Source organism: Topomyia yanbarensis, chromosome 2, assembly GCF_030247195.1.
Source record: "Topomyia yanbarensis strain Yona2022 chromosome 2, ASM3024719v1, whole genome shotgun sequence".
Taxonomy (NCBI): domain Eukaryota; kingdom Metazoa; phylum Arthropoda; class Insecta; order Diptera; family Culicidae; genus Topomyia; species Topomyia yanbarensis.
The window spans coordinates 181762585-181790078 of NC_080671.1; the positions used below are offsets into that span (position 1 = coordinate 181762585).

A 27494-nucleotide genomic window follows, 5' to 3' on the forward strand; every position below is an offset into this window, starting at 1 on the left:
ATTTTCTGATGAAAAATTATTTGTCCTGCAGCAATCTCACAATGTCCAAAATGACCGATTGTGGGCTGTCACTTCCAGGAATTTGTCAGATAGTGACAGGAACATTCCTCGATTCCAAAGCGCCGGTGCAGTGATGGTTTGGGAAGCAATTTTCAAGCATGGCAAATTTCCGCTTGTTTTCATCGACAGAGGCGTTAAAATTAACGCTGTGTATTATAAAACTGAAGTTCTAGAGAAAGTCGTAAAGCCAAATGTGCAAACAATGTTTGGAAATGACCATTATGTGTTTCAGCAGGACGGAGCGCCTTCCCACACAGCGAATGTCGTTCAGAGCTGGTGTCGGAACAATTTGAACGACTTTTTGGCGAAGGACGAATGGCCTCCCAGCTCTCCGGATCTTAATCCCTTGGACTATTTTGTGTGGTCATACATGTTGTCGAAGATCAACGAATACAGAGTGTCCAATATAACCCAATTCAAAACCGTAATTCAACGGATTTGGGACGAAATGCCGATGGAAGCCGTGCGTGCCGCTTGTGGTGGTTTTGAGAAACGTCTGAAGCTGGTGAAGAAATTAAAAGGCGGTGTCATTCCAAAACATATGCTGTAAATGATCAATATTATATAGCATCACAGTATAAAAAATTTCAATAAAATTTGACTTACCAATACAGAATAATTTGGGTTTCATTTTGTATGAGAATTTATTGGACACGGTGTAGTAATGCCTCAATTGAGCAATATTTTCTCAAATTTTCAAGGCAAAATACTGAAAATTGGGTGAGTGAATCTACGGAGGCGCCTCGTCGAAAACTTGTTGTGCAGTGTACATCATAATTCAAAATCTACTCGACCAATGGTATTGAAATTTTGCACAGTTCTTTATCTCATTCCCCAGGTAACTATAGAAGCATTTATTTTTTATTCGATTTTTGAACTTTTGGTAGCACTTTCAAGCCAAAAATTCGATTTTTGCGTAATTAATCGATTAACATATCGTGCAAATAAAAATGCTAAAAATATTGTAAAAAACTCCTGTACCTGGGCAATGAAGTGAATAATTGTGCAAAATTTCAGCTGATTGGTCTAGGAAATTTTGAATTATAGTGTACACCGCATTTTTGAGATGCCTCCAGAAAATTCACTATCAATCGCCCAATACCTTAACCCCCTTATATGAAGTATTCCGAGAAAAACTTGCAAAATTAGAAATTTATAACAAAAATTAAAAAAGCTTGTTGAAATTTTTAGATACAACGTGTTCCGTAACCACCAGAGAACTCTTACTAACTTCAAGGAAATTTGTTAATTTTAGTGAAGTTTTCCGAACATGAAACAAGATTTTAGGGAATGTTTAAGGAATTCTGGCTATCTAGAGCGACAATAATACGATTTTTGTTAATGAATCTTCTAAAATTTTGTGTATAAAATTTAAGGTTAAAAACTCTATTATTAAAATAAAAAATACAAATACCAATTCAAACACTAATACTATGTTCACACTACAGAGTTAAAACATGTTATAATAATTAGCAACACGAAAACTGTCATCAAGATAGCGTATAACACACAAATACAAATAATACTTATTTGTATTTGGTCTGATGTGTGCAGCAATCTTGCAATCTTGTTTTCGTTTATAGGTGTATAATTTATTACGTACAAGTTCGAGCGAGACTAGATGGTGTACAACAACTTAATTGAACATATGATTTTTTAGGTATCTCTAACATTATGTCTCTAAATTTTTTCGCGAAGCAAATAAAACGTTTGTTCTTCCCCTACAGTTCCGCACTTCTGACGAGAGTTTTGGCAAAAAAAGGATCTAGCAACCATCCTCCTATATGTCAATGAAAAGCGGAGAAATCCGAGCATTTTCTCCCGTGTTGCGGGATATTAGCGCCATTCATACTATCTCTCGTTTCGGGTTCTACCAAAGGGGAAACTGTTCCCCAGACATGAATGGCGAGAACAATCGTGCACGATCCGTAGATGCGGGAAAATTTTCCGACCGAGTCAAACCGATAATATCCAGCTTCGGGCTTGCAGAATCCAGTTGAGTTTGGAGATTCGCAACCGTCGGTAGCTTCTTGGTTAAAAGCTTCCCGTTTTGCATGTTATTGTGTGCGTGCTAGTTTTTTTTTGTTTGGCCACCCAAACACCACCCACCGAGTCACTACTTAACGCATTCTTTCATTTGATGTAGGCTGTTTTGCAAAATTTTACCCGGACGGGAAACCAGGCAAACAGCCTATACAGCTAGGATACATGAACGAAGAAGAATTTTGTTTGATGAAGTCGTGTGGTTTCCAGTATAGCTAGGTGCTACATGGTTGTGATTGCGGGGGAAAATTTTCCCGACCTGAATAAAGCAACAGTGGGTACTGAATTGCACATCTGTTATTTTTTTCCGAAAGTTTTAGTGAAACTGTGTTTGTTGTTCCAGTGGAATTTAGTGCTATTTATGTTATTTGGAGAATATTATTACTTGATTTTAACGAAATTAGGTGCTTTCAGTATGCTAAGCCATCAATTACTAACATTGAGATCGAAGGTATTATCCACAAGTGCCAGCTTGTACATAGAGAGAATACTTCACAAATGCGCTTGCAAATAGTTTCACGGGAAACTGAAAGAAAGCAATAGATAAATCTGTAGCCTTGTTTTAGTTTGTTTTGCTATCATGACCAAAGCCAAAAAGTGAAGCTGGATTCAGCGGGTCCACGCCCAGATGTACCATCATAATTATGTAACTTGAATGGAAACGGTGGCTTCTATAAATCCTGTACGGGAAATAGGAAAAGATTTAATCGGTGTTTATTTGAAATGTAGCAGGAGCGAAAAATCGTTGTCGTAAATTCGATACTTCACGTACATTATTTTCTCCATTTTTTAAATCTGGTATTATCATAAAACTGTTTTTCACTGGTGAAGTTTTTTAGTTAATTTTCTCCTCTCAAATTTTAAACATCATAGTTATATGATCTAGTTAGACTTTCAATAAGGATTCATCCTTATTAACAGAACCATAATAATTTAATACCTACATGCCTTCATTGGAACCCAACTTCTGGTCGCTTCCGGCCCGATGGTTTCATTCACCTTTTGCAGACAGTAACCATCTGGATGGAATTATACGCTTCGAAAAAACCGCCATTCATAACTGGAAGCATTTCTGTCTGATAGCAACAACCAATATTATGAATGATCAAACGTTTTTTCAGCAACGCATATTTACTCTTCGACAAATTAGGTTATTGCCAAGGTAAGCAACCCAGTAATGGCTGTGCTTGGTAGGTTTCTGTCCCATATTTCTCAAGGCAAAATTTTGTTAGATCATGCTGTACTGACCATAAGTTTGAATACATTTGAAGTATATAAATTTATAAGTTGATCTATTTCCTTTATGGAATTACTTTTGTTTTTTTCTAAATTAGTTTGAGGTACACAGTGTTATTTTAATATTTCAAAGTAATTTTTACATTTATTCTGTCGAAATTCTATTGATTGTTATTTCAGTTGATTTTCTTAAAAAATGTCTAAAAACATTTATACAAATTTCAACATCACGTATTAAATTGCTGGTCGAACGGCAAGACGTAGCACTTTATCTGATCATGTGGCGGGTATAACAATGTTGAAAGTCCATTCCGAACAGCGAAAGCAGCACTTCCGTTTGATACCTCCCAACTACAGGGCAAGATACCATCAAGGTTTTATATCATTTTATTTGAAGATTTTTCTTCTCAAGTAGAACATTCACAGCCCTTTAAGTATCAAAAAATTGAATATGATGTCTAAATTAGTTATGGAATTCGCGTTTCGACTTCGTCTCATCAGAATCCAGCACTAACTTAGTGACAGGATTAAGCTAGCGCCGGATTTACGGTAGCTCCAAAAACGAAAACGCTATTTGTGTTTCTGAGCAAACCCCTAGTCTTACGCTCTAATTAAGGTGTTACACCATTCTAGAGCACGGAAAATAGGCATATTTGAAAGTTTTTTCTTGACGCAAGGAAGAAATGAATCGAGATCATTTAAAGTGGGATTTATAATACTAGTTGTGATGTACAAAATAATGTTTTTAAGTAATGTGCAGCCTTTTCCTGTCAGCGAGTTTTTTTTTTATCGAGAGTGAGTTTTATATCTCTCGTAATTTTAGACATATAGCCAAAAACCATTTTTTTTCAATTCCTTAGAACTATAGCCGGACATTGATATTAGTAATGAAAATATTGGGTATGGCACTTCGATGTCTTCGGAAAGTTTTTTTTTTTTTTATTTTTTGAGTACCTTAGTATAATGGAGACAAATTTTGATTTAAGAAGGGAATATTCTCAGATAAAAAGTAACTCTCATTTATTGTTTAAGGTGCGAGTCTGCTTTTCCGCGCCAATAGGGGATCAAATCGGTACCATTTTGCCTTAATCTCACAATATCTTTAGAACTAGACCAAATATGAAGAAAATAAATGGTATCCAGTAAACTAGGATAATCACCGAAGACATTGGTGAAAATTTTATTTCAAATTTCCAATTACTTCCAAAGCTATCGGTAGTTTTAGTAGAGAAAATCGCGAAAATTTCGAATCCTTTATGATTCCTCTCCCGAAAACAAAATTGCCTCTCCCATTTCTCTGCATTCTCTGGTTTCCACCCCACCAAAACCAGTGTTGTATCAATAAGGATTCCGTTCTATTCCTTCGTAGTATATTACAAGTTCATTTATGGAAAAAAAACACCATTTGGTAATCTACATGATTACAAACAGTTATATTGTAATCATGTAGATTACCAAATGGTGTTTTTTTGATAATTGTGCATTGAATGAAATATGTTCAACGCTTGTAAATACTCTGATTGAGAATTTCATTATTCGCAGAAGCGCGCGCTACTACGCAGTTACATCACTGTTAGCGAACCAGATCCAACGTGCGTGTGTATATGTGACAGCGGCTTCCTTACTGTTATTTTTACCACGTGGTTCCTTCTATAGCTATAGCAGCACGTGGATGATTGAGGTAATGAAAGAAATGGAAAATTGTTGTTTTGAATTAGCAGAATGATTTCGCGTATTAGTTTCAAAACCAACTATCATAACATATCAATTTTCGTCTGAAAATATTGTGGTACAGGTTCTGTTTGAGGAAGTTATTCGCCTTCCATATAGAGGCTGAAAAAGGACAATACTGTATTTTTTTCCCTGTAACTAGATTTTGCGGATGCCATTATCTGCGAAAATCTTCGGAAATTCTAATGTACTTAGTAAGGATGGGAAGATATCTTCGATCGGTTTTTGTGTTGATGCAACCAAATGAGGACTAATACGAATGAGCTTTTCTCAGAATATATTTAGTAAATTAATATCTTCATTAACATGATGAAAACGGGCGCATGGCCAATTCGTGATCCCGCGACTATATTGAAAATGTTCTCCAATCTCAAATATAAAAACCTGTTTTAATCCACCTAGCGGTGCAATTGTGCCTTTCTCATTTCTCTAAACTATGGCACGGAGGCTTTTTATGTTCAACATAATCGTGGAAATGTCCATTACATTCTTAGTACACATTGCACTTATACACAATGGCATGCCAGCCACGAACTTGATGAGCTACGTGTCGACGGTGAAACACTTGAAACAAAAAAATATCATACTCCATTAGCGTTTTTCAGAGTGATTGCATAGCCTTTCTATATGAGAAAGGCAAAAATGTGCCAAAATCCAAAAAAGTGAATTGTCGTCAAATTTTTTTTTCGAGTTTGCATCAAATCTCGACGTTTCATGCACCTTGAACACATTTAGCATCAAAAATAGCAGCCGATGGGAAGGTTGCACCTTTCAATTGAGACTAAGTTTGGGCAAATCGGTCCAGCCATCTCTGAGAAAAATGAGTGACATTATTTGACACATACGCACATACATACACACACATACACACACATACACACACATACACACACATACACACACATACACACATACATACATACACACACACATACATACTTTTTCCGATCTCGACGAACTGAGTCGAATGGGATGTGACACGGGATTAGGTTGACGTTTTTCAGAGTGATTGCATAACCTTTCTATATGAGAAAGGCAAAAAATACTCAAATTGATCGAAAATTGAAGCGTTGATATTTATTGAAAATTTTTAAGATGCCAAGATTGATTCTAAATTCAATTTCCTTGGGCGTATTCTAATATGTTCCGGTTTGCGGAGTGCGATGATAGTACCGTAAACCTGGATGTCTTTGATCATAGGAGTGACTTTGATCACTCGAAATTTTTTCGTAGGTTATTTATTCAACTAGAATAGTCTACCTAATCATTTAAATTTGAAACGAGTTTTACTCTAAACTAACAAAATACTGTTTTGTTACACTTTTTGAGTATATTATTCGATTTTCGAATACAAAATATGCAAAAATCTGAAATTTTACTTTACCTTATTTTATTTTTACCATTTTTTTGTTAACCATTTTTGTTAACGACCTATTGAGTCAATTTGTCAACAGTTGTTACGGCATTTAATTAGCAAGGGACTGGAAGGTGAAGTATATTTTTCAATATTTAGAGCCACAGTACTCAAGGAAGAGCAAGGAGTTGAAGGGAGAAAGTTTAGAAAAGCTTAGAAGGATCATATATGCAAGCTTAGAGCTCACCGGCGACTTAACTTTTTGTCTGCCACCGTTCACATATTCTACAATGTGTGTCCTACGGTAGCAGACAAATAGTTAAGTCGCCGGTAAGCTCTAAGCTTGCATATATGATCCTTCCACGCTTTTCTAAACTTTCTCCCTTCAACTCCTTGCTCTCCCTTGAGTACTATGGCTCTAAATATTGAAAAATATACTTCACCTTCTGTCCCTTGCTAATTAAATGCCGTAACAACTGTTTACCTTATTTTCACGAAGTTTTGTAAAGTGTCTATTTTTTATACAACAAATAAATTTTAGATTTTAGCAAGAATAATAAATTCCAAGTGAGTTTTTATTTTTCTCTATAGTCGAATGTACCAAACAGATTTTTCAGAGCTTGCTTATTTTAAAAACATTTTTTGTGAAACTATTTCGCAATTATTTCAAATTATTTCAAGCTAACATTCGCAATATTTTTTTCCAACGTGTTAAAATGGATGATACTCTTTATTAATTTATTAAACGTCAGCAGTTAAAAAAGTTTTCAGATTCTTTTATTCGAGTTGTACTTGAATTATATGAATTTATATCATTCGTGTTTTACAGTATATTGAAATACTTTGTAAACTACCAATTAACATCTATTTTACAATGAATATCTTTTCAGAATTAGTTTAAACAAACATTTGAATGAAAAACTTTGACATCAAGAACTCAATGTGGGTGAGGATACAGGTGATCAAAGTTACACATGAATACGAAAACGGACTTCAAATTATCTTCAATTCTGGAAAAATAGTAGCATGCAGACAATTTCAGGTGAAACCATCCAATCTTGTTCTTCATATATCAGTACATGGTATAAAAATGTTAAACTTGAAAAAATGGGTTGCGTCTAAAAATATGTAATGTTTACGTCGAAAATTGATCAATGTCACCCCGGTTTACGGAATTTCCCACCACTTTTAGCAATTGAACTTTGAGGAAAGATTTTTTATGACTTAAGCTTGCCAATTCATGAGAACACGAAATTTGCTAAAAAAAATCGAGAACAATTTTGGCGTTAATTAAAACCCATTCATCCCAGCTACCATTCTGACCATCTTTCCGAAGTGTGGATCACTCAGTAGAATGTACCATTCGCCTCAGTTCGACGAGATACGGCATGTGTGGTCGAGTAAGCATTTTTGGCTAGAATTATGGGAGGGGGGGGGGGAGGTCTAGTATAAAAGCTAGTAGGTGCTGATGTTAATTCAGCGATTCCGGGTGGAGCGTAGCTTCCGGTTCACTGGCGCCCCAACGACCCACTGCTAGCTTTTCGATACGGTCTACTCGGTCTAATCCCCGGCGGTGGATCTAGCCTACTCACGAGCAACCCGGTACGGTGTCGAGGTCGGTCCGGCGATTCCGGTGAAACCAGACGACCGGTTCACTGGCACCCCGACGACCCAAGCCTGGTACTATGTCGCTTACTACTCAACTGGGCCCCGGCGATGGACCTAGTTTAGGTACTGGTTGAGGTACTTAATTCATTGGAGCCAAAACTGTTCATATTAGCGATTTCACATATTCTACAATGTTTGTGTGTATAAAAAGCGCCATCTTTTGGCAATTTTATTTTTGAAAAAAGTTGATCATAATAGGCTATATAAAATTTATCTTTTGAACCAAAAGAGATAGCGCTTAGCAGTCTTCAACAAAGTTGTAGAAGAGAGTATTTTTCTAAATTTTGCAGAAGACATGTTGTCTCTGTCGCTCACAGTAGTTGAGTTATGAGATGTTTTCTATGATGAACTCCTTCAATTCTTATTTTGGCTTATAACTTTTTTGTTTATGATTTCTCGTGTTAACAATGTTCTAAGGTATTTTTTATTATTATAAAACACACAACTTTTTCGAAGAAGCTGTGAATGCTGTGTAACGACTTAAGGCTGATTTTGATTTTATTTAACCTGTTTTCGAGCCCGTGTAACTTTACTATCGGCAAAAATTGTAAATATATTATCAATTATTCTAATAGGACTGTGTTTCACCCACAAAACGAAGTTAAAACCGTTTGTCCATAATTATCCGTTCATGAGTTATAGCCTGTTGAAAACTTTATGCCTGGTCGTTTTGAAGTCGCGCGTATGGCTCACTGAACGAGTAGGCGCTGGTGTTCAAAGGCGCTTTCGCTTGTTTTTCTGAGTGGCGCGCAATCTGCATACTAGCGCGTCTGCCGGAAGGTTCACACCGATATTGAATGATTTTCTACCGGGGATGTAAAATTTCATCTCCGTCCGGATTATTGTGTGAATGTTAGCTTCAGGGTAAAGAAAAAGATGCATAAAATTTCTGTATTCACCACGATATGAAATATTTGAAAATAATCACCCGGTTAATGCAGCAATTATATGGAAAATGCATATCTTTTACTTCTTCTTCCATATCCTGAAACTAAAATTCATCCGATTAACCGAGCCGAGATAAAATTGTACATCAAAAGTACACACCGCTCGTTTACACACGGAAACGCTCGCGATCGCATAGCAACTAAATTACTAGTCGAATTTCTGAAATCGATTGGTTAAAATTTGGTACAGCTAATCGATTGTTGATTTTTCTAAACTGGCATTTTTGTTTTTGTGACAACAAATCAGTGGCTGAAACAACTAATCTATCTAGTTGAAAATGAGATGCTGGCAGTTAGCAAAGACGCACACCATCCGAACCAGCTAATCAAATGAGTTGTAGCAACTAATGTTATTATAGATTTTAAGATCGGTACGAGTTGAGAAATGAAACCACATTGGTTGTTTCAATCAATTGATTTCTCCATTCAATTTTTAAATAGTTGTTGATTTAAGGATGATCAAGAGTTGAAAATAAAAATCATCCTGATTGTTTTATCCAAGTTTACTAATTATTATTGATGTAACAAATAGCAATTTATTTTAATATATTAATGGAACCATTTAACCATCTACATAAAACACCATATGATTTCATTCTTACCATATAAAATAAACTAATAAAGAACTTTTGTATTCACTTTACATGCTAAATTTGTTGAAACAGGACCATGAAAACATATTCGAATAAATTAGCATAATCTAGAATAATAGAACTGTTTGACGATCGTTTGTTTACTGATGTAACGCGTAGAATTGCAGAAACGTCATCCTCTTACATTTGCAGAAGGACACAGAGTTATGTTGGGGGCAAATGACGGCATTTGTCCTACGGAATAAAAATGAAATGTGAGATGAATGTTTTAGTTACATTGGTATAAGTGCGGTAGTTTTTTTCTGGGTTGGAGATCTTTTTTCACTTTGCCATGTGTAAATTTACTAATGTATCCCAGGCGGTTGTACGTCATTTCGCGGAATACCATTTCCCGGTATACCATATTCCGGAAAACCATATCCCAGAATGTACTATTTCCCGGAAAACCATTTCCCGGAATGTACCATTTCCCAGAAAACCATTTCTCGGAATGTACCATTTCCCGGAAAAACCATTTCCCAGAATGTTCCATTTCCCGGAAAACCATTTCCCGGAATACCATTTCCCGGAAAATAAATTAAACCACGTACCTTGCCACCACTCATTTTGATTACACTTGCTACGCAGCAAATGTCAAACAAACTACGAAATTCTCTCTACTTTAGAACATAAAAAGTAGTTTGGAAATATGTTTGGAATTTTATTGATTTTAAATGTAAGTTAGAATAACATATCAGCAATGCATTTTTTATGGATTATGCATCTAAAAAATCTGCAGTTTTTCTTTCTTATACATGCATGCTTCCTTGTCGTTATTTTTGGCATGTTTTTGGTTAATATTTACTTTCTATTTCTATGTGGTTTCACATTCTTTTAAGAGCTCTTTCAAAATATTCTTGGTGTTTTATTGGATTTAAGTACTAGTGGTCCTAACATACCTTCCCCGTAGAAAATTTGACAGTTCATAAATTTCACAGTTGACCGACGAAAACGGGTGCTTCGAGGTCGACAGATTAATTAAACGACCAAGATGGGTTTCGTCGGTGGACAATTTTCGTCACCATAATGAAATTAATATTTCATGACAATCTTCTTTGAGACTTTGCCTTTTTTAAGCATAATCTGTTTTCTGGTACTTTATTGGTTTATGAGAGCTTGTTTTTTATTAATATGATTAGAGAGCAAAGATAGGTGTCAAGCGAACCAAACAAAAACTTGGAATGCAGAATAATGTCATCATGTTTTATTCCAGCACAGTCAATCAATATCTATAAAGCTTATCATATCTTGATTGTAAATTTTATTTGTCGCGGAATAATGTAAAATAAAGAATAGAGGAAAAACGGTATGCGCTCATATTATATTGGGATGATAAGTGTTTTTTATGTAAAAATGTCTGAGGAACGCGATAGCATTAAAATTTTCAAAATTAAAATATATGTATTGAGAGAAAAACTAACTTTTAATATTTAACTGAAAAAATCGCATAGTTGGCAGCACTGCCGGCAAAAAATAATATTATTTCTAGACTCCTTGAACAATTTTCTTCAAAAGCCAACTTACGGTTTGATTCTAGAGTAAATAGAACCGGAGATATGATCAAAAGAAAATCAAGCGTTTTGGCAATTTGCCAAAACGGGGGGTGCTCCCATGACCCGAGGGGTGGTTCAATCGATACAAAAATTTGGGTTTTTATATATTGGCCCTAGATGAACAATTCCTTCAAATTTGGTTCAAATCCGTGAAGGTCGATTTCAAGTTTGCATCTTTTTTTGATCACTTCGCGTGGAATGACCCATATGTAAGTCAACATAGCTCTGGATTTGTTCTTAAAGTTCAAATTACATGTTTACTTTAGATTTCAATAGTATAAATAATTTCCGAGAAAAAGTACATTCCGGGTAATGGTATTCCGGGAAATGGTACATTCCGGGAAATAGCATTCCGGGAAATGGTACATTCCGGGAAATGATATTCTGGGAGATGGTACATTCCGGGAAATGGTTTTCCGGGAAATGGTACATTCCGGGAAATGGTTTTCTGGGAAATGACATTCCGGAAAATGGTTTTCCGGGAAATGGTAAACCGGGAATCGACGTACAATCATCCCAGGCATATAAAACTCCGTCACCGTTAGCAATACATATGAGAACTGAGCAATGTACTGCTACTCTATGCATTATTTTCCCAAGGTTATGATGAATCCCGTTGCACATGGGACAGTTATGCGTACTGCGGCAGTGGATACTTGAGAACAAAGGAACGACGGCATGTAGAACTTCAATAACGCAATCGGAAAACCGTTGTGCGGTCAGTGGTTTGACCTAACAGCACTGCACAAATACTGACGAGTGCGACGAATAGAGGGAATGTGAACGAACCATGCGCAAAGGGTACACTGCCACTATACGCGACAAATGGGTTATGCAGAGTGAAACTTACTCATCTAAACCAAATACTCACCTGGACGTCTCCTAACGAAACTGCCCAGCTCAAAGATGCGACCCGTCTATCCTCAGTATTTGGCCAGCCTAAACGCCAATTCTACACTCCTTCCCTGAACAGGGTCATCACATCAAGGCTACATGAGCGACCATCAGCCAGACCTACACGTCGTACCAAAGTTTATACAAATCGCTGTATGGTACACGTCTTAGTTTAATAGCACTTGAAACATTCCATTGCTGCTAGGGTAGTAGCTATTTCCTTGTAACCATATATTATTTCCATAGTTTCTGGAAGATTTCGATAAGCACCCATTATTTTGCAAAATTCGGTATGTTGATATGATGAACACAGTCTACTTCATAGCATAGTACTTCATACTTCTTAAACATTAAAAACGGGGTACCAGTTATGGTGCACCTACCTTGTCTTTGTTGTGTAAATTAGAACACCGAAGTCAGCTTACGATAGCCGTCTTAATTTAATTTAATAAATTTAAAAAAAGGTTTAAATTAAAGACGTTGGAGTTTAAATCTAAACAAATCAGCATGAAATATTTATGCTGTTGTATGCCAATGCGGTATATATATATATAGGTGTGGCAGAACACACGGTTTGCTAGTGTTTGCAACCAAAAATATGTACAACGGGTCGCCGTCATAGCGCTCACACGATTCAATGGGTGCGGAACGACCGGTATGACGAATGCAAGTCGATTTATACTGTGATCACTCACACCACTCATGTAAGATTCATCTTACGAATACCAAAGTGCCATCTTCGCCAGACCTGTATATACCACATTGGTTGTATGCTGCACAAGATTTCTATACTGCAATAATTATGGTGGGAAAGTTAACGAAAATTGCTGACGTAGTCTAACCCAGTAAAGTTCAGCAGAAAAATAAACCGGCATTCTGGCTGGTATTCCGGCTCCAGTCACATAACCGATTTTAATTAGAATCGGTTGTGTCACTGGAGCAGGAATACTAACTACAACCAGCCAGTATTCCGGCGCATTTTCCGGCTGAACTTATTGGGAAACTATACACGCAGAACTTTATTTCATCGATCTATTCTCTCGTTTCTTCTGCTCTGTAAATTTTATGCACTGAGCGGACCCTACACGAGCAGAAATATTGACAATAAATCCATTGTATTGAGCTGACTTCTGTCATCTATGTTCTATTGTTCGTGAATTTTACATGTTGGGTGTAAATTTTTAAAATTTCAATGATCCTGAATGGGTTGATAATGCTGATAATGGCTAGTTTTTTGCGAAAGGAAATATTCTTCCAATTGACCCAGCATACTAGCACCACAGAGAACAGACATCCATGATCGAACAAATATGTTTAAAAAACTTGTGTAAACATTAGAAATAATATACGTTAAAACAGTAGCGCCGCCACACCAGCTATCCCAACTAACCGTCAAACCTATTCCGGAACCGGTTCGGAATCCTGAATGGATTCAGTATAAATTCCAGCTCAATGGAAACAACCGATTCCGACTCAATTGGTTGATGCATTTGAGCTTAAATTCATACTGAATCCACTCAGAATTCCGAACCGGTTCCAGAATGATTTGACTGGGTAGAGGTAAAACCGCTGTCAATTCAAACTCAGCCACTAAAAATGACGACAGTAGCGCACCTGGTGGAGATATCCCAACTACCTTAAAACGTTAGGGAGTTTACAAAAGTTGAATGCTGAAGATGGACGTCTGTTCTCTGTGATTGCACCGAGTTGCACAAGCTAAATAATCCTGGCAGTTCACGAAGGCGGCTCATTTTTCCATGGTACTCATTCTCTGGATGGATACGATATGTAAGGGCTATAAAGGCTTTATATCACGGTTAATTATCATCTTCCCTATCGGTGTTCATATGCAGTCTTCTTAAAAGAGTACATCCGGCAAGGTTGAATAAATGCATTCGACAAAAATCACAATTCTTTCTGTTCAAGATTTGCGGCTTAATGCATGAAATAAACGGGATCCAATCACGAACGAGCATCGGTCGGATGTTTTAAAATGGGTTTTTCTTTGTGTATTCTACTTTTGATCCATCGAAAATAAAAGTTATAGTTGGCGAAGCAAAAGATTTTCAAATTTACTTATTTTGACTGTTTTGATAGCGCTGATAAGAGCTATTTTGTTTATTAAATACATAATATTCTCCGGGTGGCAGGTATTTGTTCCAATCGGCCCGGGTACTAGCTCGGAGCTGCACAAACTAAATATTGAAGTCAGTCCACTAGAAAAAGCATAAAATCATAACTAATTCCATGTCCCTTTAGCAACCATAATATTATTAATACTGGATTCGACCATGGCACAAAATAAATTCATACTGAGTCTAGAAAAAAGTTGATTTTTAGTGTTTTACGATATTTTCTTTCGACGCAACCCGCCTTCATATGAAAATTTCAGTAAACCACGAAAAAAAATAACTATTTTGTTTCACTTCGTATGATTTTATTTTATCTACATGGTCCTCAAGGTTATAAAAAAATATTCGGGTTACCAGAAACAGAATAGTAACACAATTTTATTCAGTGTGTGTGCGCATTCCTCTATACGTACGGGACTCTACTGTAATTTGTAATTTATTTATCAGCAGAACGAAAACTTGTCAGTTACATAAACTTTGTATCAAGTCAAGGAAAAACACTAAACTAAAGCTGCGAACGCTGCCCTTTCCTTTCCCATCATAATGATAGCAGCATATAGCGATCTTGTGCTGCAAGAATTGCAATATGTTATGCTGATTATGCTGCTTTGTTTATTTTTATTCATTATGTTAATTTTCTACGACATTTCATGCGAATTTAATAGTAATAATTTATTTCATATTAAAATTTTATCACTTTCGTATTGTATTTTTCTTTGGTGTCTCTCCTTATCGATGAAAATTTAGTTATTGCTCCTTTTTAAACATTAAGCAGGTAAGTAAAGGTTTTCGGCGATGCGAATTCTTTGTTCGAAGTCAAGTTTGGTGTTTTTGTACGGAATTGTGTATCGTTTTAATTATGCGAACCGTGTTATGGATAAATGAGGACTGTTTAGTTTCGCTAATACTGGCGGATCACCAACTGAATGTTTTTTTTTATGTGGTAGCCAAAGCCACTTCCGTAAAATGTGAGCCCAGCTCATTTTATCGTTACGCTGAGTCCTAGTACATATGCTGATTGCTCTTCGTATCACCGTCAATGATTTTCAAATCTGCGTAATCATAACATTAACATAAGAGTTCGTCGCGGAGAAATTTTTTGATAGAACTTACGTTAAAAGAAATTCTCGATAGGACCTATGTAGATTTTCTTTATTTACTTTTTCTTTAAATGATTACGACGTCACTATAAAATTTACCACCAATTTTCCAATATGTATCGAAAGCCGATGGTTTTACTAGAACATAACAATGATTTAAAAGGTAAATGTTGAAGCGACCGAGTAATAATCAGAAGGGAAAGTAAGCAATGAGAAACTCTCAATGTTACATATGACTCTTATGCTGTTTTCAATGGCAGTGCACCGGTGTAGTGGATTGCACTGGTTTTGCACTTTCTAGCAAAAGTGGCAATTGAACATACCCAGTTTTCTGCACTTCTGCTAAAAAGTGCAAAACCAGTGCACTCCACTACACCGCTGCACCATCAATCGAAAAGCCCATTAGAATTTCATCCAGAGTTCTCCTGTAATAAATACATTGCCGCGAGATTTATGCAGCCTAAAGGAAATGTATACCAAACATCCACTTAAGTTGTACTAATTTTTCTTTGCGACGACTTTTCATGCTCGAGTTAGGATTGCCGAGCTATGAAAATTGAAAACAGCAGATCGAAAGAAATAATTCGGTTGATAAGGAAATTTTAATTTTTGTGTGTTACATTTACTATAATATTGTCCACATATGGTAGACGGGCTCTTATTCATCTCATTAGTCACTATTTCGCTGATAATTTGGCGTACAGAGATTGGATTGCTATTTCTTAAAAACGAAGTAAAGTAGTTGATACCTATTAACTACCAAAATACTTCGTTTCTAAGGGTGCTTACAGAGTGGCGGCGAGAAGCTGAGCTGGAGCTGGAACTGACATTAGGATGCGAGATGCGAGAAACCTGCCTGCAGCAAAGTAAAGGGATGATGTCAGAGTGAAAGCGGGCAGTCGGCGCAGACCCGCTCGGTTTTCACTCTGACATCACCCATTTGGTTTGCAGCAAGCAGGTTTCTCGCATCTCGCATTCTAATGTCAGTTCCAGCGCCAGCTCAGCTTTTCGCCGCCACTCTGTAAGCACCCTAAGAAGTTGTACACTGACCTGAAGAAAGTAAAATAATCGCATTTGATCGAAGCAAAAAGTAAAACGCGCTTTTATTCATCTTACTATTTGAGCCAATGTGTTGAATAGAGATAACAGAAACTGTTCTAACTAATGTGTTCAAAATGGCTTAGTAAAGGTTTTAAGATCAATTGGGACACAGTAACCCTATTTACTTAAAGTTTGAGCGGATTCCAATTTTCTCTAATGCCGTTTTGCACTTTCTAGCATAAGTGGGAATAAAACCGTCTAGTGGTCTGCTCTTCTGCTAGAAAATGCAACACCAGTGCAATCAACTGCTCCGGGGTTTTTCAATGAAAATCTCCATAAGACAGGTAAACGCCAACCATTCCAATACTTGCTAAGCGAAATCAGAGCAATATTGGGTTTTTATAATCTAGGCAGTAGTGTTTGGAGAATAATTTTGATTGCAATTTGATATTGATTCTGATAATCTTCAATGAATTAAAAATGACAAATTCTTGTGCGAGTATACTTTTCAACAGTGGACAAATGTACTTACAGTTCATCCTTTGTTTTAGCACCAATAACACCTCTCACGATATTATGAGTTACAGACGTCATATAATGTTAATGATTTGTTCATGTCGGCTGGATCGCCCAATCTTAATTTTTAATGTCTCCCCGGATTGTTGCATGATAGAAAATAATATCTGCCAAATGAATTATACACATATATGTTTCGATAAATTTACATATACATTTACCTCACTAAATTAATTCATCAAAATAGTCTTGGGAAATTCACTTCGATGTAATACAACTGACTTATAATTCTTCTAACCACACTCCTTCTATGTTAGCACCGATATTTTTAGAAAATAAATATAGCAAGCAAACTGACATACTTTTCAGCTAATGAAATGGTTTACTTTGCAATTCAATTTTTGTTTTCCTTTTTGCTGTCTTTATTGCCAGGCAACTGACAGCTCTCAAAAACAACAATTTTTTTCAACTAACTGGTGGTTCGAAAATCAACAAAACAGTTAGTTGTATCAGCAATTTTTAGTTGAAACAGCTAAGACAAAAATCAACAACTGCAATATTTTAATTTTGTGATCGCGGGGTTTTCCGTGCAGTAAAGCAAACGAATAAACTTTACCCGCGTCGCTTCGCTACTTCTATACGCAGTAACAGAAAAAGCCTCGTTGCCCCACGGTGAGCAAAATGAGCGAACAAAAAAACAAAGTACGCCCACTAAGGGAAAATACTGTCGTGATCGATTTTACGCAAACTCGAAGAAGACCTACAGTGCGTGAGGTGGAACAGTTGATAAAGGTGAACATGTGTCTTGATCTTACGGCAGTTACACACCTCCAGCTACATCATACAAACAACGTAATACTAATAACGTTCAAGACTCTAGCCGGAGCAGAATTCTTTTGTATGATGAACGACATGCAACACGAAATCGAATACGACACCATTAAAACCAAGATCCCCGCCTATATCGATAAAAATTTTACGGTGTACGCTTACATGATCTGGCACCGCGCACCAGCTCCGAGTACATTAAAAAATTCATGTCCAAATACGGAGAAGTGGAATCCGTCGCGAATGACACTTGGAGAAACTTTTTTCCCGGCATTCTCAACGGGGTTCGTGTGGTTAGAATGCAGCTGCACCAACCTATCCCTTCTTACTTGACCTTCGAATGCAAATCTGCTCAAGGGATCACCTACATTCAAAAAACCCTATGCACATATCCTGAGCAGACGCCCACGTGTCAGTTCTGCAACCAGACGGCGCACTATGGTAAACTATGCGCGAAAGCTGCTAAGGATATTGAATTCACTACAGCACACACTAACAAACAGCCCTCCAATGCTAAAACACAGACAGCCGGTCAAACGATCATCATCGATAAATCTAAGCCAACATCCAGTACATCCAGCGAAGGAATAACCAAAAACTACGACGGATACACCAAGGTCACCCAGAAACCCAAGAAGCATCAAAAACAACCATCAGTGAAAACGAAAACAACAACTATTCCAGCGATAGCGATATGGACGTACACGAGAGCGAGGGAGAGGGCAGACAGAACAACCACCAAGCAGCAAACGGTAAAGGGAATAACGTGAATAACACTTCTCCACCAAGGAAGATCACCCGCAACAGCAAGCAGTGCGCACAAGATAGAAGATCGCAATAATTTTTCCGCATTTTTTTTTAACTGTTATAATTTGAAATCTATATTATCTATTAAAAAGGCGAATGACCCTTGCGGTTAAAACCTTTATAAATAAATAATAATAATAATAAAATTGTACATCACCCATTAGAAAATCATTCAATATTAGTGTGAACCTTCCGGCAGACGCGCTAGTATACAGAAAGCGCGCCACTCAGAAAAACAAGCGAAAGCGCCTTTGAACACCAGCGCCTACTCGTTCAGTGAACCATACGCGCGACTTCAAAGCGACCAGACATAAGGTTTTCAACAGGGTATAACTTATGAACGGGTAATTATGGACAAACGGTTTTAACTTCGTTTTGTAGGTGAAACCCAGTTCTATTAGAATAAGATAAGTAGTAGATAGTATAATTACAATTTTTGCCGATAGTAAAGTTACACGGGTTCGAAAACAGGCTAAAATAAAATCAAAATCAGCCGTAAGTCGCTACACAGCATTCACAGCTATTTAGTATCTTCGAAAAAGTTGTGTATTTTATAATAATAAAAAATACCTTAGAACATTATTAACGTGAGAAATCATAAACAAAAAAGTTATAAGCAAAAATAAGAATTGAAGGAGTTTATCATAGAAAACATCTCATAACTCAACTACTGTGAGTGACAGAGACAACATGTCTTCTGCAAAATTTATAAAAATACTCTCTTCTACAACTTTGTCGAAGACTGCCAAGCGCTATCTCTTTCGGTTCAAAAGTTAAATTTTCTATAGCCTATTATGATCAACTTTTTTCAAAAATAAAATTGCTAAAAGATGGCGCTTGTAGAATATGTGAAATCGCTAATATGAACAGTTTTGACTCCAATGAATTAAGTACCTCAAAACGTTGTTTTGAGTCACTGTGCAACGATATTGTTCACTGTCACACCAGGCGTACCCCTATGAACTTCTTCGAACCTAGGGCATTAAAATACCACGTGTTCCGGTGTCTCTTGCACGTTCACACACTCCGAGCGAGGGGTGACGAAGCGTGTCCAATATGTCAAATATTTTCTTCGGTTTATCCCACTCTTGCTGCTACCTAGCCAAGTGACTTTTCAGAACCTTGCACAGATAGTCCGGAACCCGCATTCTGTGCAGCGCTACGGCGAGCGCCCCCTACCCTAGCTAGCACTGTTGAACGCGTTCTTCACGTCACGTCGCAGTAGCGATTACCCCTTCACTTTTGCTTGAATGCTTTCTCCGCATTCGCGATGACTGTGCGGATGGCGTCCACCGTCGATATCCCTTTCCGGAACCCTAACTGCCTCTACGATAGTCCGTTCTCAGTTTCAGCATAGGTCGTCAGCCTGTTGAGGATAACCCTTTCCAGGAGCTTACCGAGAGTATCCAGTAGGCATATATGCCGATACGATGCTGGATCTCCAGCTTATGGATCTTCCATCTATCCGGGAAGTAGCCATCGTCCAGGCATTTCTGTAGGTCTATTCTGAACATGTTCGGAAACGCTAGGATCGCAGTCTTCAGTGCCACGTCGGGGATACCATCCGGTCCCGGTGTGCGTATGTGTGTGCGTGTGTATATATGTATGTGACCAATAAATGAACATCAATTACTCGGAGACGGCTGAACCGGTTTTATCAAACTTAGTCTCAAATGAAAAGTACAACGTTCCCATAGGCTGCTATTGAGTTTCAATTAATTCCGACTTCCGGTTCCGGAGTTAGGGGTTGAAGAGTGCGTCCACACAGTAAATTCACATTTTCGCTTTTCTCATATAGAAAGGTTATGCAATCACTCTGAAGATCGTCAACCTAATCCTGGCCATTTTTTTTTACTTTTATAGGTTTTCTGTATTTTAACAGGGGCGTAGTTAGGGGTATGCGGTGAGAGGTTACCCCCACAACACACACCACCCTTCCCTAAACATCATTCCCACAACAAGTTCCTCCTCTGAATAAAATTTCCTGGTTCCTCCAGAATAAACTTTCCTAGTGGGTTTGAAAAACCAGTGAGAAATTTGGTTTGAAATGATTTTTGTTTGAAACTACTTCAAAATTTAAACTAATTTCAAACTTCTTAACAAGGTGAAAATTTTGCTTTTTGCTTGTTATTTGGTTTCGGATACCCATATTGGGATGATTCAAAAATTGGCATAAAAAGGATGATTTCCGTTTTTTCGGTGAATGTTCCTTTTTTCAGTGACACGTTGAAAATATGTAGTAATGGTAGGGTGAATTCTTCTGCTTTTGATAGGCAATAGCTTCTCGCCACAGCTCCTTGTTGCAGTTCGATTTGCTCACCTTTATCTCCCGCTTGATAATGTTTATGCCTTCACGGTACATTACATGCCACACTGGTTCGATTCTGGCTCGTTGAACGCATCTTCTGGCTCTAACGCAGACATCTCGGAGAATGCTTGGTGTCTCGCTCCACCAGTAGGCTGCACGCCGTCTGTTCATTGGCTCCAGTTTTCTAAGTATTGTTGTGTCATATGCCCTCACTAATATTTCCGTTATCTGCATCCACGTTCCGAAAACCGCTGTCTATGCGAAATGCATCAAAATAATTCCTTGTCGAAGTCTTCCTTTTGACATTTCTTGTCCACCTTATTATTGTCGTAGTGCTCCGCTGGCCAGGATGGTTAATGGATCGCCTAGTGGTCGCTTTGGGTGTACTCCTCATTAACTCACCAGTTCACGTTTCTCACCAATGCACAGCGGTTCAAAATAGCGTGTTGAAGTACTCAATTCATTGGAGTTAAAACTATCCATATTAGCGATGTTATATATTCTACAATGTTTGTGTGTGTAAAAAGTACCATCTTTTGGCGATATTATTTTTTAAGAAAATTGACCATAGAAGGCTATAGAAAATTTAACTTTTGAACCAAAGAAGATAACGCTTGACCGTCTTACTAATAGTACTAATAGAGTACTAATCATTCACACAACTCTCAATGATTGAATATATATTCAAGTTTTATCACTTACAACTGATTCAAATTAACTTGTATCTTATAGCAACGGTGAAAGCCAGAGAAATTGGTTATCTGATACAACTTTTGTGTCTCATGAGAAAAAAAAAACAATGTATGAGTATAAGATAAGCCAACAATTTTACCTTGAATGTTGCAATCACACGTTCACGATCCTCACGTGTCATTTCCCTCGTCTCAAGTCCGTTAGCAACAGCCTGCTCACCATATTCCGTTTCATCCACCTCTTTCGATCGCTTGGATTTTCTATACTTTTTATACTCCGGTGTGTTTTTCGAAATAGCAGATGTTGCCTTCTGTACCTCCCGCCTTTGAATCAACCTCTTGTAATAGATTCCTGGTGGTGCTCCAGTGAATATGGCCCGCCATTTTTCGTGCCAATGCCATCCCTCGTTCTGGTACAATACACTTATCAAAACTCGACGGCGGTACGAGCCTCGTCCTTACAAAAACTTTCGCTTTGCACAAATATATTTCGACATTTGTGAAAATAAGTTTTCGGCACTGTAAATGTTTATAAGTGATTTTGAAAAACTTGTTTCAAAGGAATGTTGAACGACGACTTTCGTGAATTCCTTCTTATTTTGCGCTCAGGTGCAAAACAAATGTAAAGGTTTGTTCTCAGGATTTGATTCAATATTGCAGCTAGCATAAAAATTTAATCGGGAAGATAAAATAAGCAAAGAAACGACAACTAAGATATTCATTCTCTACGTACAAATCAATAATAAACCGACTTAGACCATTGATACCCGAGCGCGATTATAAGTTGCCGCCCAAGAATTTAGAATAATAAATAAACTGAGCCGATAACAAAAATATATATTATGTCCGCAACGTGCAATAAAAACCATTTTGAGTTTAAAATAAGCATTTGCTAAGTACCAAAAAATACTTTCAGACAAACAAAATAGGGTTAGTACATAATACATACTAGAAATATTTAGTACTCATAGGTAAGATAATCAAATTAGTTTCTAAGTCTTTTCTAAAATTTTCATGTAATCCTCTTATTTCTAATTTAGGCACTTAGGCATAAATCAACATAACATAAAATTTATGCAATCAATCAATTCCAACTTTGCTCGGCGTTTATTTCGCACCTGACTGTATGAACTTTTAATAAAAAAAATGGATTAACTTACTCATTTGTTGTTTTGGCGAATTTCAAACTATCCGCTTTTGAAACCACCACTGAAATAATTTTTTGTGTTTTGTCCATGAGGCCAGCATCTTTGAGAGAGTTTATAATCTTCAAGTCTATCTCCCCTATGTTCTTACAAAATATTGCACATACATAAATATATCAAAAATTGCATTACAAAGGACGTTTTCGAGAAATGAGATTGAGGTATAGTATAGGTTTATATGTAGGTGGACTTTCACTCAGATATTATTCTCGATCGATAATATGACTACCACTAGACTCATTTCAATCTTAAAACAGGTTGATTTTTTTTTCGTTTTGTAGCTTTTAGGAATTTATATATATATATATATATATATATATATATATATATATATATATATATATATATATATATATATATATATATATATATATATATATATATATATATATATATATATATATATATATATATATATATATATATATATATATATATATATATATATATATATATATATATATATATATATATATATATATATATATATATATATATATATATATATATATATATATATATATATATATATATATATATATATATATATATATATATATATATATATATATATATATATATATATATATATATATATATATATATATATATATATATATATGTATATCATTTGGATAAATTTAAAGATTTCTTCTATAAAATTGCCCTGTTTTCCTGAATTATTTCGAAATTTTGGTAAAACCCGCTTCAAATATATTAGAATGTTATTAGCGTCAAAATCGCAAAGGATTTCTTTTATGTAATAGTCGTTCTAACAACCTTCTGCATAAAAACCATGAAATATAAATCTTTTATTTTTCTTTATCCGATTTTTAATTTTGAACGTAACGGATTTTCCTGAGACATACTTTTTCGCGTGAAAACTTTTTGGCGATTCTAAAGCTGAAGGATATAAGTCCAATTTTTACGCCTGTTTATATTTGATTTCTTATTTAAAGCGGGTTTTGCGACTTCAAGAAGAATTTTGTTATACTGGTGTCTCAAAGGAAATATTTACATATATAGGTGTTTAAAATACTTACTGGTCTTGAATAGCATCTTCCTCATCTGAACACTCGTCGTAAGAATCCTCTAAGTCATCAAACAGACCAGTGTCGTCACACGATTCACTGCTGTCACTGTCATCCCGAAGTGATAAAACTTCGTCAAAATTATTTTCACAAGTATTTATATTTCTCGTTTCGTCTAGATTATTATTTTCGTCTCGCCGGCTTTTTTTGTATACTGTTTGTGTTTGATTTTTCAAACCCGCCCGACGACGTCGACTACGCGGACTCATGATTGCGAATACTTTACATCGACTCGAACTCGAATCCTTTTTGACACATTGATTATTCTAAATTACAGCACCCATACATATACATAGTTTTCTTCGTATCAAACACATTGTATCGCATCTGAGACCATGAATCAAACGATGTTAGGTTTAGGCGCAGAACAAAATGTGTATTGTTAGTTTTTCAAACAAAAATTCCATTTATTCAAATGATGCACCGATATTAGTTCTGTTTTGGTGTAAAGGATTTATTTGATTTTTTTAACATTTCAGATTGAAAAAATTTTTAAGAATAACGTGTTCTCAATTTATATTGTAATTTCGGGTTATCGTGAATTGGATCTCTTTACTCAATATGCAATAGCGAAAAGCGATAAAGAAAAATATATTTACACGCAGTAAGAGAGAAAATGTTGGAATACGCCAAAGGAAACTGAAGTTAGAATCTTTCATATCGTATTTTCTGACTTTTTTTTAATAAAGATCAAAGCTTCCGTTTTAGTAAAATTATACGTCGATAGCATTTCTGTTTGTGTAATTTATAAATGTGTTTTTTGAAACATTTCAGATTTGAAAACATGTTGAATAAAGTTGCCTTAGTCACGTGTTAGTGCGGCCGTCATGTTAATAAACTTGATATCAGTATACATATCGCTAGAAAATATCATTTGATCGAGAAGAGTTTTCTATCCATACATAGTACGTTCGAGTTTCCGCTGATTTTCGCAGACGATAGGATCTGGAAAATCTGGATACAGGAAAAGAATCACAGTAATGTTCTCTTTCAGTCTGTATACGGATAGCAAATAACTTTTTCATGCAGAACCTGTACCTCAATATTTTCAGGCACAAATTGGTGTGTAACGAAAATGTGGACAACTTGGTTTTGAAAATACTACGAAAAATCGTTCTGATAACTGAACACAAAAATTTTCCATCCCACTGGTTACCCCGTTCATTACTGTATCCACGTCCTACAGCAAACAGCAAGGCATCAAGTTGTCACAAACACACACGCACGTTGGATCTGGTTCGCTAACAGTGATGTAACTGCGTAGTAGCGCGCGCTTCTGCGAATAATGAAATTCTCAATCAGAGTATTTACAAGCGTTGAACATATTTCATTCAATGCACAATTATCAAAAAAACACCATTTGGTAATCTACATGATTACAATATAACTGTTTGTAATCATGTAGATTACCAAATGGTGTTTTTTTCCATAAATGAACTTGTAATATACTACGAAGGAATAGAACGGAATCCTTATTGATACAACACTGGTTTTGGTGGGGTGGAAACCAGAGAATGCAGAGAAATGGGAGAGGCAATTTTGTTTTCGGGAGAGGAATCATAAAGGATTCGAAATTTTCGCGATTTTCTCTACTAAAACTACCGATAGCTTTGGAAGTAATTGGAAATTTGAAATAAAATTTTCACCAATGTCTTCGGTGATTATCCTAGTTTACTGGATACCATTTATTTTCTTCATATTTGGTCTAGTTCTAAAGATATTGTGAGATTAAGGCAAAATGGTACCGATTTGATCCCCTATTGGCGCGGAAAAGCAGACTCCCACGTTAAATGGTTAGGCGTCTATGGAAAGTTTGCAGATGAACTTATTTTGAGAAACTTTGTCGAAGATAGAAAATGTCTACCTCTCAAGAAAAAAAAAGTTATAAAATGGAGCAGAAGCACATATCGAGATACACTCTTGAAAATAGTTTTTTTTGTTATATCCATTTTATTTGATTTTTGACAAATCAGTTATAATATTTGCGTTTCGGCTTCGTCTCATCAGAATCCGACACTAACTTAGTGACAGGACTAAGCTAGCGCCAGATTGGCGTTAGCTCCATAAAACGGAGACACAATTTGTGTTCCTGAGCAAACCTCTGGTCAAGCATGATGTCCCGCAAGAAAAGGAGTTCATTTTGCGCTGTTACGAACTAGTGAAATCGAAATACTTGGTCAGGCTTAGCAAGCCAACGCAAGATGCACTATGCTAGATTTCTCCTTAGTGGAGAACAATTTTGGTAAAAACTATTGTGTCTCCATTAAGGAGAAAATTGTTAAAAAATAACTGCGCGTGAGGAGCACAAAACCTATAACTAAATTAGTTACAATATTTGAGTTTCATCTGCGTCTCATCAGAATTCAACACTAGCTAAGTAACAGTACCAATCTAAATAACAGCTAATATTTACTAAATTGTTGAAAAAATATCTAACAAACATTTTGCAATCGTAAAGTCAATCGAATCTAGTAAGACTTTTAACATAGCTATTTTTAGTTAGTGTTTTTTTCGTACAACTGTTAGCAATTTTCAAACAATAACTTACTTTAGGTTTTTTATACATGTTACTTGTAAAAAGCAGAATGATCCATTATTAACCCATTCATGCCCATGTTGTTTGTGGACAACAACGTTTTTAAGCAGATATAACTTTTGATTGAGGCAAGATTTGCCCACAAAAACAAGTAAGGGTAATAACTGTAACTATTGCCTTTCATTTGAGTATTAACAGTTACAAGGACCAGCTTTAGAACTGAAGTTATTGCAATTAGTCTGATTGTATTCCAATGGAGCAGTGCTGCCAGGGACAGTTTACGTTGACAACTGAAAATTATTTTTTCATATATCTTCGTTATGTTGAAATATTATTGAAAACTGATAAAACTTATCAATTTAGACTGTCTTTGGCTACGTTTTCTACGCAATTGGACTATTGCAAATATTCTAGGAGAATTGTATTAAGCATAGCAGAATAAAAAATTAGCAGCTTCTAGCACTGCGAGGGAAGCACCTATCTTTATGAAAAAAAGGCTTTTCATGTTTCTTTACCCCACCGTTTTCAAGGAAAAATAGTTTTGGAACTCTACATGCACGAGAAAAAAGTTGGGCATGAAAGGGTTAAAGAACATACCTTCAGCGTAAGAGTCAATTTTCATAGACTAATTCATTGTCAAACACTGAATTTTGGAAAAAAAAATTCTGACGCAAACCTGCATTGGATTTGACGTTTCCTACAGAAAATCTGTCGGTAATAATACAGCGGTTCACAGAGCCATCTGTGATGAACTGACATCCTTATATGGTGAAATGGGAAGGTAAATGATACAAAAAATCAAAACCTGTAAAAGGCAGAACTTCATTATTCGATATTTGACTAGCTTTTCGAAATTTTTGACCTCTGAGGCGTTGCGGCAGAATCGAAAATTTGAACACTTATATATCAGCGACCGCAAATAAAAGTCGCAAGGATAGATCATGCTTCGCAAAACCCGTTCCAAACATATTAAAATATAAAAATCGGAAATAAACTTCAAGCATAAAAATTCAGCATAAGAATCACTTTCACACGTTTCACCCATAAAACTTGGCAAGGATGAACTTCCAGTATAAAAATAGTTTTAAAATAAATAAATCGCTCGCAGGAGCATCCGTAT

The 27494-nt window shown here is 36.2% G+C and overlaps 1 protein-coding gene across 2 annotated transcripts in view; it reads left to right on the top strand.

The window, feature by feature from the left end:
• Positions 1–2047: 2047 nt before the first annotated feature.
• The window catches only part of LOC131682308 (adenylyl cyclase-associated protein 1), a 72388-nt gene continuing 46941 nt past the window's right edge, over positions 2048–27494 (top strand). The window contains exon 1 of one of the 2 annotated variants that reach the window (XM_058963696.1): positions 2048–2554. The gene's annotated coding sequence lies outside the window, so the exon portion shown is untranslated. The remainder of the gene's footprint in view (positions 2555–27494) is intronic. The other variant, XM_058963697.1, reaches the window with a different exon arrangement.